Genomic DNA, 12,290 nt, shown 5'->3' on the forward strand with positions numbered 1-12,290 from the left:
AGCCTATTACCATGTGCAGATCTTCGATCCGTGTGCAAAACTGAGCACCCAACTGGGTAACCTATATAGAATCCACCCTAAGGGGTGAATTCTAAATATGGCACCAAAAAAAAAAATCAGCGCTGGAAAAAAAACCATGCTTAGCGCTATTCTATAAACCTCGCCTAAAGTTAGGTGTGGTTTATTCGCATTTTTTGTGTGATCATTTACGTCAACTAAAACTTGGTGTAAATGCCCACGCTGAACTTAGACGTGGATCTGGCATATTCTATAACAGTGCATTTAATTTTTAGGAATGCCCATGAACCGCCCAGGCCCCTCCCATGGCCACACCCCTTTTGACATCCACGTATTAGAATTTATGCGCATCACTTTACAGAATACACTTAGAAAGTTGTTTACGTAAATCCTAATTAGTGCCAGTGTCAATAATTGCTTGTTAGTGACCAATTATTGGTGCTGATTGGCTTGTTAACTAATTAAGTTGCACATGCAATTTGGCTGAACTGCCAAATTTGTGCGCACGACTTTAGGCACCATATATAGAATCCGGGGGTAAATGTATAGGCAGACCGTGCAGGTACACCCACACTATCTGTTGATACATATATCATGGTCCTATGCAGTGAGAGGTCAATTCTAAAAGTAGTTGCCTAGAGAGTGACTGGTAGTCTATTCTATAAGGGAATGTAGGCACCTATTTTCCATTACAGAATACTAACCTAACCATTAGGTGTCAGCACTTATGCCAGTCACAGAGCTAGTGTGTAAGCACCTAAGTATTGCAGATGTGCACATAACTTACAGTATTATATAGGTTACACACGTAAGTTTGAACCCCACTAATGTTTATGCAAGCTCTGGCCATATGTACACTCTTCTTGCAAATATGCCTATGTAAATTAAGTGAAATTTTGGCAGTTACGTGTGAAAATACAGATATATACAAGTATAATTTCAAAATGTTATCTTTAGACCTGTTGTGTAAAATGCAATTTGTACATAAATTGCCAGTGTATTCTCAGTCCAGTTTTTGAGAAATGGTTTTCCCTTTCTACACAGCAAAAAAAATCATTTGAAAATATGGTCCTGTGTTTACAGTATGCAATAAGCATTCCTTTTACATGCAGAACTCTCAGCTTTCCCAATTTACATGTCTTAAAGCAAGAAATAAATGAGTTCATATATTCACTATACTTATCTAGAATATGGTATAGGCAATGCAGACTATACAATGTGCTTATCTGGGGTGATTGTTCTTTTGTCAATAGAAGCTGATGTGAAATCAGGTTCTCTCCCAGCTGGAAGAATTAGAAATATGGAATTCATAAAGATTTTATGATTTTGGTGCCTAATTTCCAATGACAGCATGCTTAAAATGACCATTTTATAACAATAATGTAAGATTGGAAACAATAATGAAATGAATATACATTTGATTGCTACCAACAAAATTTTATTATTTATTATTATTATTTATGCATTTCCAGAATACTTTACTTTTAAGCAGAATACTATGGAAATTCCTTTGTACCTACTTAAATTTTATGAATAGCAGCAGCTCAGATGTTATAGCCTGTTTTGGATCTTAAGCCTAACACTAGCATGGATATTCATGGGATAAATGGGTCTTTTGTTCAACATTTCATCTGGAAGACACCATCATTAGCAGTGTTTCCTAACTAGAAATGCTACTTTCAAGAGCAGTGTGCTTCCTGTTTTGTTATTGATCTTGTAAAGACCCAGTCCTTAATTTCTGTGACAAATTACCCTCTTATCACAGCTGCATGAAACAGAACCTTGTGAGAAAAACAAAAATACACGTAATCACAAAAAATCCCACACCTTATAACATGTATAACATGTTGCAAATATCTCTCCTGAATCTCTAGAACTTTGGACTAAAATGTATATCTTTAGCCTTCATTCTATCTATATTTGACAAGACATATTAAGACAGATATGAAACTGCAAGAAAGTGTCCAGTTGAGGCAAGACCCTTTGACACTCCAGCAAAAATACTTTATTATACTCATCTCTCCTTTGTAGTGGTACACATCTATCTACAAAAAATGTAGAACAAATTCATCCCAGGAAAACTTACAGTAAAGCATTTAAGAATTTCCACTACAAAAAGAAAGAGAAGAAACATTGGAATCCAGAAAGGAATGTGAACAGAAAATGAGGGTATGGGTGCAAAGCAGGGAAAACATTGATCTATAGACTAAAAAGCTGGTCTCACCTACTGGTCAAAACTCTATCTAAATATCTGGTTTTCAGAGGTGACTTGCAAGCAGCCATGTGACATGGAGGTTAGAATCCAGAAGGTGACTGGAAGGATACCTAAGATAGCTAGGAAGTAGCTTATCTCTCTCACGACTACAACAAAGAATCTGAAAGGGAGATAGCCCACAACTTTTTTTTTCTGATATAAAGGAAACCAGATTGGCAGCCAGCCAATTACATTATTCTACTGATAAAGATTGGGGCATAATTCATGGCTGACTCATTAGAATGACCTGGCCTGACCTGGTGGGGCAGAAGTGACTGGGGATTGCTTCCAGGGACGATCTGGAAAGCTACATACTGGTAAGCCTGATGTCAGTGCCAGGCAAAATGGCAGAAAGTATTATAAACGGCAAAATTAATTTGGCATATTTGCTACATTTGTTATGAAGGTGTGAATAAGCATGTGGATAAAAGTGAGCCAGTTGATGCTTTCTAGATCTTCAGAAAGCTTTTGACTTGAGAGACTGCTGAGAAACTTAAAAAGCCATGGGATAGGAGCAATGTTCTGTTGTGGATTGAGAACTGATTAAAGATCCAATATGGTGTCTGACTAAGGTGTGTGCTCAGAATGCTGTTTCTCTTGCAATTTTCCTTTTTTTTTCTTTACCTTTAGTACAGTGATGACAAAATGAAAGGGAAAACTGAAGGGGTCTCTTCACTCACAGAGTAGTCCTCATCTGATATGGCAGGCTATCATTGACGCATATACCTCCCCTTCAGCTGGACCAGGTGTTTCCATATTACTCTGGGCTAGGAAGATTGCTAAGTCAGAGGGTGATGTCTCACTCAGCCCACAAGATCCTGTGACTCTTCTGAAACTGTGGAAAATGCTTGATACTTGCAGACTTCAGAATCAGGCAATCTCGAAGCCGGGCCTGCAGTGAAGAGGCAGTCCTTGACATCTCCTGCAAGGGAAGAGATCTTTACATTGAGTGTAACTCAGATACTAGTTCTGGAGGCTAACCAGAATCTCTGAGCTGGAACAGAAGCAGCTAAGCTGGAGTATGAGGAGAAGATTCCCAAAGAAGAAGCTGTATTATGTGCAGCCTTTAATTCAACCATCGAAGATAACTGGATTCTGTTTGGACAGTCTTGGAGGCCCTACACAAGGTTTGTACCTCTTTTGTTACTGTTTCTCTGAACAACGCTGCTCAAAGGAGACTTAAAGAAGAAGCTTGAGGTTTGTATTACTAAAACCTCACAGTTGGAAACTGTTGTCACCCAGATTCAGGATAATCAATCTTAGTTTACTAAAGATAGATTAATCTTACGTCGAAAGATTGACAATTTTGAAAATTCTGCAAGAAATTTGAGTTTAAGAATATTAAATTTTGCATTTACTAAGCTGATTTCTCCAAAGGAAATGTTTATTAAACTTTTGAAAGAAGTCTTTAAATGTTCAGAGGATGGAGCACCACCCTTGCAGAGACTTTTGCAGCCCATCAGTAGTGAAAAAGTCTCAAATTGAACAATCTGTTATGGAATTTCATGAGACAGTTTGGATGTCTCAGCTCTTTTTGGATCAGACAGAGGTAGAAATTTGGGGCCCTGTTTACTAAGCTACGCTAGAGGCACACTAGCATTTTTAGCATGCACTAAGCATTAGTGCACACTAACTGTGTAGATGCCCATCTACAACACACGCTAAAAACACTAGTGCACCTTAGTAAACAGGGCCCTAAGACTAGAACTACACTTTTAGTTTCTTTCACATTTCTTCAAGATAAAGAAGCCTTATTGAGGCTATTTTTCCTGTGTTATCCAGTTATATTTCTTGGTGGCAGGAATCAGATTTTTCCTGATGTCTCAAGGTCTACACAAGAGAGAAGAAAGAAGTTTCTGGAAATGTGTTCAGAAATTCTATCTTTGGGTGTTCATTTTCAACTACATTTTCCTTGCAAGTGTGTTGTCTTCTTTAAGGACAAAACTTATCATTTCTTTGAACTGGTTCAGCTAAATAGCTTTTTAAACTCAGAAGGATCTCTGGGACCTATTCCAATTTAGATCACAGGTCATAAATTAATGGTAGAAGGGTTATATTACTTGTAATAGCTTAACTAGTTTCCAGATTCCTCTGGTTTCTGTATGTCTTGGATCTTCCCAATGATGTACTTTGAGCCTAAATGATAATTATTAATCATTTCCTTATGGCTTTTTAAAATTTATTTGGTTTTCTGAATCATTTGTGAATCTCTAGGCTGCTTTCTTGCAAAGATGGTATCTCATATATTTTCATAAGTCTATCAATAAAAAATTTGTAAAAAGAGAACTGATTAAAAGATAGAAAATAGGGGACCTTTTACTAAAGTGTGCTAAAGTTTTGTACTTATCCTGCATTAAAATGAAAAGGTAATGCAAGGCAAGTGCAAAGTCTGTGCAGTAAATAGAGGGGGCATGCCTAGCATCTGCCCTTCATTTACCGCACAGGGCAGAGCCACACCACATGGTACCATGTTGCATGCAGTGCCAAATAGCACATGCTATCTGGCACTTCAGATAATACGGTATGGCCCTTGGTAAAATAAATAAATAATACCAAAGAAACATGCCACAATGCTTCCCATATCTGAAACCCCATGCTGACTCCCCCCATCTCATATCCCCCAATATCCAATTTCTCACCCTGACCAATCCAATTCCCTGACTCTCCAGCCCTCCCAACTACATTCTTTAACCCCCCAATGGCATATCACTCTGATCCCACTAACCTTCTCAATCAACTACATTTAATAGGCTCCTCCCCTGACTCAGCACCTCCCATGTGAACCCTCCCTCACCATCCCCAGCCCTCCTGACCTGTCATCATCTCCATGCCTTACCTAGAGGTGATCATTGGTGGTACAGTGGGCTGGGGTGGGAGCGGTTCCCCTAAGCTTCCACAAGTCTGGCTCCAGCTTGCACAATGGGCACCATGACTTCTAGGGGAAAATACCTACTGTACCTGAATGTAATTCGCCTTCAGGAATCAGTATTGCCATTTTTAGACCCAGGGTAATTCCCAGGGTGGAAGGGGCTCCAGAGTGGGAGAGGGAGTCCTGGCTCTGGCTTATATGTGGAGGGGCACCTTAAAAGTGTGATCAGGAGAGATTGGTCCTGGGGTGGGATAAGAATGGGGGGAGGGAGCTGACCTGAACTGGTCAGGTGTGGAGGGGGTTAATAGCTAAAAGATCAAATCGGGTGGAGATCAGAACAGGGATGGGGGGGATTAGAACAAGAGGGAATGCAAATTGACAAACTAGCTTACAGTATGAGGGTTCTATCCAATATTCAGCCAGAATCTGGATAAATGTCTTATGCAGGTCCCAGCAGAAGATTAGCCAAATGCTAGTTTCTGGCTGGTCATGCCCGGATGTTTAATGTCGGTAACCGGACATGGCTCAGCGTTGAATATCCAGTTGTACCGCTGAGTGCTACAAGCTGAATATTAGGGGTTTTGTTTTCATCAGGATGCAGGTTACATCATTAGATATGCATGCAGAAAATTTGCAATTCATTTCCTGCTTCATATTATTTCCAGGTTTTTTTTCCCCCCATTGGTTTGTTTTGCAATTTATTTCTGTTTATTTTGTAAGTGCGTGTATTTGCAAAAAGTGTGTGATAACATTAGTATATACTATTTGCAAATAACACATGCTAAACTGACACAAATGAATGGGAAAAAAATCCTTAGGAAATCATTTACAAATAGTTAGCATAGGACCTTTATATATAATGCCATTTAACAGTGTTAGCATGTGCTGTTAGTAAATAAACCCCTCAGCATTATTTAGAAATTGCTTTCACTTTTAAATTCAGTACTCTTTTCTGGCACCATATGTTATCCCCATGATCCTATAAAAAGTAATAAAAAAATGCACGTGCAAATTTGGGCACATGTATTTTAATTGAATAATGAGTTAATTAGTGCCAATTGTCTTTTTGACAAGAAATTATTGGCACTAATTAAATTAAATGAACATGTACACGCATAAATTTAGGCAGGGAGTTTTGGTTTCAGCCAAAAATGCTCTTGCAATTTTGGCGAAACTCAAGCATAGTCAAATCCAGATTTCGGGCCAGTTTTGGTGCCAAAACCAAAATTCAGTTGGTCTCTAAAGAACTGTGTAGTGAAGCATTGGTCCATTTTGAACATCTTAAATTTTTGAGTTCTCCATTGTTTGTCTATAAAAGAGCCATAATCTAAAGGACATTTTAGTTCATTCTGTTTTACCATTGCATGGTGCTGCTAATTGGCTAGAGCTTCAGTACAATGGAAAATGCAATGTGTGTGCACAGGTGTTAGATGGAATGTTGTGAGAGAGGGAGAGATGCTGCTGCACCTGAGGGTGTGAGAGAGAGAGAGAGAGAGATACTGCTAGACCTGGGGGAAGAGGACGAGGTGCTGCTGGACTTGGGGGGAGTGTGAGAAAGAGGTGATTCTGGACTGGTGGGGCTGAGTGCTGCTATATCAGGTGGAAGGGGTTGAGAGGTGTGCTGATCTGAGAGGTGAGTATGAAAAGAAAAGTGTGCTGACCATGGAGGAGGGGGTTGAGAGGGGGGATGAGAAGGAGAGGTGTGTTGGACCTGGAGGTGGGCTTGAGAGGGAGAGGTACTGCTAGACCTGAGAGAGGTGAGAGGGAGAGGTGCTGCTGGACCTGGGGGTGTAGGGATGAGCAGGACAGGTGCTGTTGGACCTGGAGGTCAGGGTGAGAGATGCTGCTGTACTGGGGGGGGGGGGGGGGTAGGAGAGAGAGAGAAGATTGTTAACAGCTTATCAGGGTATTATCAATTAGCTAAGTTTAAAACATAAATGTTTTATAATGCTTCTTAAAATCCACAATCTGTGTTACAAATACGGCGGCATCTAAGAAACTGGGAATATGATAAACTCTCCTTCAATCACAATTGATGAGAACTGTCAAACTGAAGCACTGTGTTCTGCTAATTGTTGCTCATGAGTTTCAAGATATCTACAAACAGTAAGTGCAGTAAGTGTGATGCAACCTCTGGATCATTACCCTCTTTAGGATTAAGGTCAACACTATAGCCCAAATTCCAAAGAGTTAATAAGAGTATTCAGTGGATTAAGTGCCATACAAAATGAAAGTGGTAACAGGGAGTTTCCCTGAAATATACCATGCAGGATTTTGATGCTGAGCATGGATCTTGGTGGCTTTATTCAGCATTAATTGGTCTTTAGTTCAATATATTACTTTCTTATTGTCTGTCTTCTCTATTGCCTTAATGATATTGGAGTCAGTACAATTATATATTCTAACTTCATATAATGAAGTGAATAGCTTACAAAGTGTAGGTAGACAAGTTATGGGAACATTTCTTGGATCTCCCTTTGGAAGAGGAAGTATAGAGTTAAGTCTGGTTGCCTAACCAATGAATTTACTGCAATCTGCCAGGTCATAGTAGAGTGATGTTAACTGAGCCAAAAATTGGTCCCTTCATCTGGGTCATGGCTCTTCTAGTTTGGGTCTCTTTTTAATCTGTTTTTCAATTCTTTTGTTGTTATCTCATGCTATTCCATAAATTTGATATTTGCCTTTTCCAAATTCTCTTGTGTGCCGGGTAGCAAATCTGCTTCTTGAATGTATTCTACGTGGTCCTTTTATAAGTTTCTCCAGAATGTTTCTGTTTCAGCTTTAGTTGGTGTTTTCACTGAACTTATGGTCTTTCCCAGTTTCCTGTAGAACTGTATAAGGGTATCTCTAAACTGTTTATTTTGATATCTTTATTTTCTGTTTTCCTAATGTAATCCCAGTAAGCCCTGGACACCACCTACCAATACTCTGTATGGCCTCCACCCCTAAGCCTGCCTGGCATGCACTAGTCACTGCCCCAACACGGAAGGAGTGAGTGGCAAACTGACCTGGATCGTTATCCACACTGATGAGACATTTGCACAAAATAGCTCAAATTGGTACTTCGTTACAGCACAGCCAACCATATGCACAAATAAGGAGTGCTGACCAGGGGGTGGACCTCCAAATATGCTTCCAACAAGGAGTCTGGGCAGGAGATCATATCAGGGACCTGCTTCAACATGATTGTGCTCCCCGCACCCTTCTGATTGGTTTTTGATCACAACAGCTTAATGCGCAGCATGCCACCCTGTGTACAGACATTCTCCCGCAACAGCCCTGTTGAAACAGTAACTGACCTGCAGCTTGCCACAAGCTCACTCACTCTGAAGGCCCTGTGAAAGGCCAATGCAAAGGCCACTCGAAAGAGACTCGTCTAGAAAGCTGAAAAGGTCACATGTGAGACAGCCTGCAAAAGGTGTACTAAAAGGTTATGAGTAATTGGCCGACGAGCATCCGGCACAGGGGGAGCTGACCTGCTCCAACCCCTCATAGAATTGCGCATTAGAAAACCAGAGAATGGCTGACCCCACCCAAAAGCCTTGCTGAAAAGGGCAAACTCCACCAGATGACGAGTGACTGCACTTAGAGAACTACCACTCGCCTTGGCATAAGCAATGTATGCGGCTAACAGCTCATCAGATGCACGATCCGCTGTCCAACCTTCGCTTCTGAGATAACTGGTCACCCTGTCATAACTGTAGGTATACGCTGACCACATGGCAGGTATGACCAAGGCTCTCTACATCTCCCACTCCTCAGGTCTCCTAGCCACCAAAGATGCACCGGCATCGGCTGTCTCTCCTCGTCCGCCTCCAGCGCGAGAGCCCGAAAGGTCTGAAATTTAAAACGAGAAGGAGAATCAGCCAAGCGATTGGAAATCCCTGGTACATGTCTAGCCCGCAGGTGAACATTCAGTCACAGACAACGCAGAACCAATTCCCTAATCAAGGAGTTCACCAGCAAGCAACGTGCAACCTGTTTGTTCACCACCTCCACCACACCCTGATTGATGCAGCACACCAGGATACTTTTATTCTGCAACTTCTCAGGCTACAACTCATAGGCAACCACAAATGGAAAAAACTCCAAAAAGGTAATGTTCTTGGTAACCCCGGCCACTGTCCAACTTGTCCAGCCATGGGGCAGCACACCAAGAGCCTGCACAGTACACCCCGAAACCCAAGCCGCCTGCTGCATCGGTAAACAAGTTGAAGCGCCAAAGTACCATTGAACAATGACAAGAACTCCAATCACATATGCAGATTACATTGAACCCCCGAGGATAAACGCACATAATGATGTGGCTTTTTAACCCCGGACGTTGCAAAAGCCAGGCTTCGAGAAAAGGCATGACTCATCAGGATGAACCAACATGCAAAATTAAGGTTCCCCACAAGTGACTGCACGGAATATAAGGGGACCTTACGGGCTTGTAACACTGCCATAATCTGGTCTTCCAACTGCGCAACCTTCTCCTGTGGCAAACGGGTAACCATCTGCACAGCATCAATTTCAATGCCCAGGAAGGTTAACACCAAAATGGGGCCCTCCATTTTGTCAGAGGCCAAAGGAATGCCAAATTCTTCAACAACTGACAAGAAGACACGTAGCAAATGGCCGCAGTCCACGCCATCTGACACCCCAATGAAGAGAAAATCATCTAAATAGTGCACCAAACTGTCGATCCTGGACCTCTGAGCGGTCATCCAGTGTATAAAGGAGCTGAATCGCTCAAAATAAGTATAGGAAACCAAACAGCCCATCGGAATACATCTGTCAAAGTAGAATGACCCCTCAAAATGGAAACCCAGAATTGGAAATGAAGGGTGGACAGGCAGCAGCCGGAAGACTACCTCGATATTCACCTTAGCCAATTGCGCCCAACTCCACATTAGCATACCAGACGCACCACACTGTCAAATGACGTGTACTGCACCAAGCAGAATTCCTTGGGAATGCCTGCATTTACGGAGCAACCTGTTGGGTATGATAGGTTGTGAATGAGGTGGAATTTTCCAGGCGCTTTTTTAGGTATAACCGCCAAAGGAGAAAGCATAAAAGATGGAAAAGGTCGACAATAGCCAGCAATCCTGCCCAACTCAATCTCCTCCGCCAGTTTTTCCATCACCACCTCCCGCAGCCGAGTGGTAGACACAGAGTTGCGCACCCAGTTGTTGACCAACCGAACCTGGAATGGAATGACAAAACCTTTCGTGAAGCCCCTCCCTAGGACCTCTGCAGCCTCCCTAACCAGGTATCGATGGAGCCACGGCAGCATCGCATCAACCCTCACCAGTGGGACCCGGCTAAATCAATTACGGCTTTCCAATGGACGGTCCTCCCATCCCCTTCTTCAGACATTTAGCTGCAGCATGTCCTTATCCACAGGTGGAACAGGCATGTCAAAACTTGCAGTCAGGAAAGGGACATGATGCCCTGTTGAACTGCCAACAAACCTCAGAGGAGGAAACTGATCCAGCCCCGTGGGCGCTGACCCCTGTACCCGCTGCACAAAAAGACCTACCCATAGTCACAAGGGCATGCCCTGCCTAGCCCACCCCCCCACTCCCACCGCTGCTGACCGAGGGGCCATGTGTATCAACCACAAGTTGATATCCTGGGTCCCCCAGGACATATGGAGGTTCTCCGCCATCTTGTCCCTCATCATAATTCAACGACGAACCACCTACCAAATCACTGAAAGGCGTCCAGTACCGTCTCCGCTAACATAAGGTCATACTGGCCTGGGTCTCGATGTCTCCATACACTGGCCAAGCACAGAAAGGATCACATCCAATTAACCACCATTTTTGCCACCTTGTGCTCTCTTGCACCCTTGGTCTGTGTCTTATCCTTCTTCTTAGCCTTACGGTGCTCCCTGCCCTCCAGCAACTGAAATAAATCAATACACTTTCTCTGCTTAATATTCCTAAGCAATGAGCGAATTCAGAAAGGGCCACCAAGGCGGGCGGGCCCCTAGTCCCCTCCTTGCCAGCTGCCACCGTCTCTGCAGGACGGGATACACCTTCGGAAGAAGAAGAGAAGGACATGGGAGGAAGAGGAGTCAGAAGAAGCCCTATGCCACTTTCCTTTCCCCCCCCCCCTTTTTCCGCCGAGCACCCCGGTCCTGTGCCCAACCAGTGGACAATCTATTACCTGATCCTGCAGCTCCAGCACCTGCCATGGAAGTCCCCAGAACCACAGCAGGGCCATCTCCAGATGATCTCTCCAGATGAAACACCTTGCCCACAATGAGCAGGGTTCGCTCTGGACCCGCCACCATTCTGCCACTGGCACTGGTCACCACAGATACAGAGGACTGTCCTGCCATCCCAGGCTCCACATGTCCAGTCATGCCTGATACTGGCTCCGCATGCTCCCCAGAGCCCTGCACCTGCAAAGACAAAAAGGGGACAGAAGCAGGTCCGGTCCCAATGACCCGCTACCCAGCCCCGGACCCCGGGATGCCTCCGCCCCTCCCCCAGGGGACCCCAGCAATGACCAACGCAATCCACCACCAGGGGCCAATCAGCCCAGGGGGGCCGCTGGGGGAAGGGTGACATGCGCAGCCCATGAGGGCCAACCGAAGGACTGCCAAGGACACCACGAAAACGGACCCCAACTGACAGGGGGCCCGCCTGCGCGTGGTGGGACCTCCTCCCCGCAAAGCCCCCCTGCACAGGACAGGAAGGCTGTGTCAAGTGTCCCAGAATCACGGCCAAACTCACTTCCCTCAGTCCTCTTGTGTACTGAAAGCCCCAAGGAGGCACCCAGGCCACCAGGTGCTTCTGCTGGAAGACCCGCCACCGCCCCCCCCCCCCCCCTGATGGAGCCTTGATGAAGGCAACAGATGGAGGGACAGGAGCCAAAATAGACTCCCCAGCCAAGCCCCCCTGATCCATCCCCCTCCCCCAAGACCAATCCCACCAAGTCAGGAAAGGTAGAGGGGCCCGCTGACAACCCCTCCAACCCCAACCCCCTTGACCCCCTTAACCCAGAACCCACCTCCAGCTTGCTGGGCCTAGTAGGAGAAGTTTTTGCTTGGCGCTTCCTGCAAGCACCCAATGCAGCCTCCACTGCAATTGCAGACCGGGCCAAATCCTTAGACCTGCGGGAGGATAGAGGATCCTGTGTACCCACCTGCTC

Source organism: Microcaecilia unicolor, chromosome 5 (genome assembly GCF_901765095.1).
Source record: "Microcaecilia unicolor chromosome 5, aMicUni1.1, whole genome shotgun sequence".
Taxonomy (NCBI): Eukaryota; Metazoa; Chordata; class Amphibia; order Gymnophiona; family Siphonopidae; genus Microcaecilia; species Microcaecilia unicolor.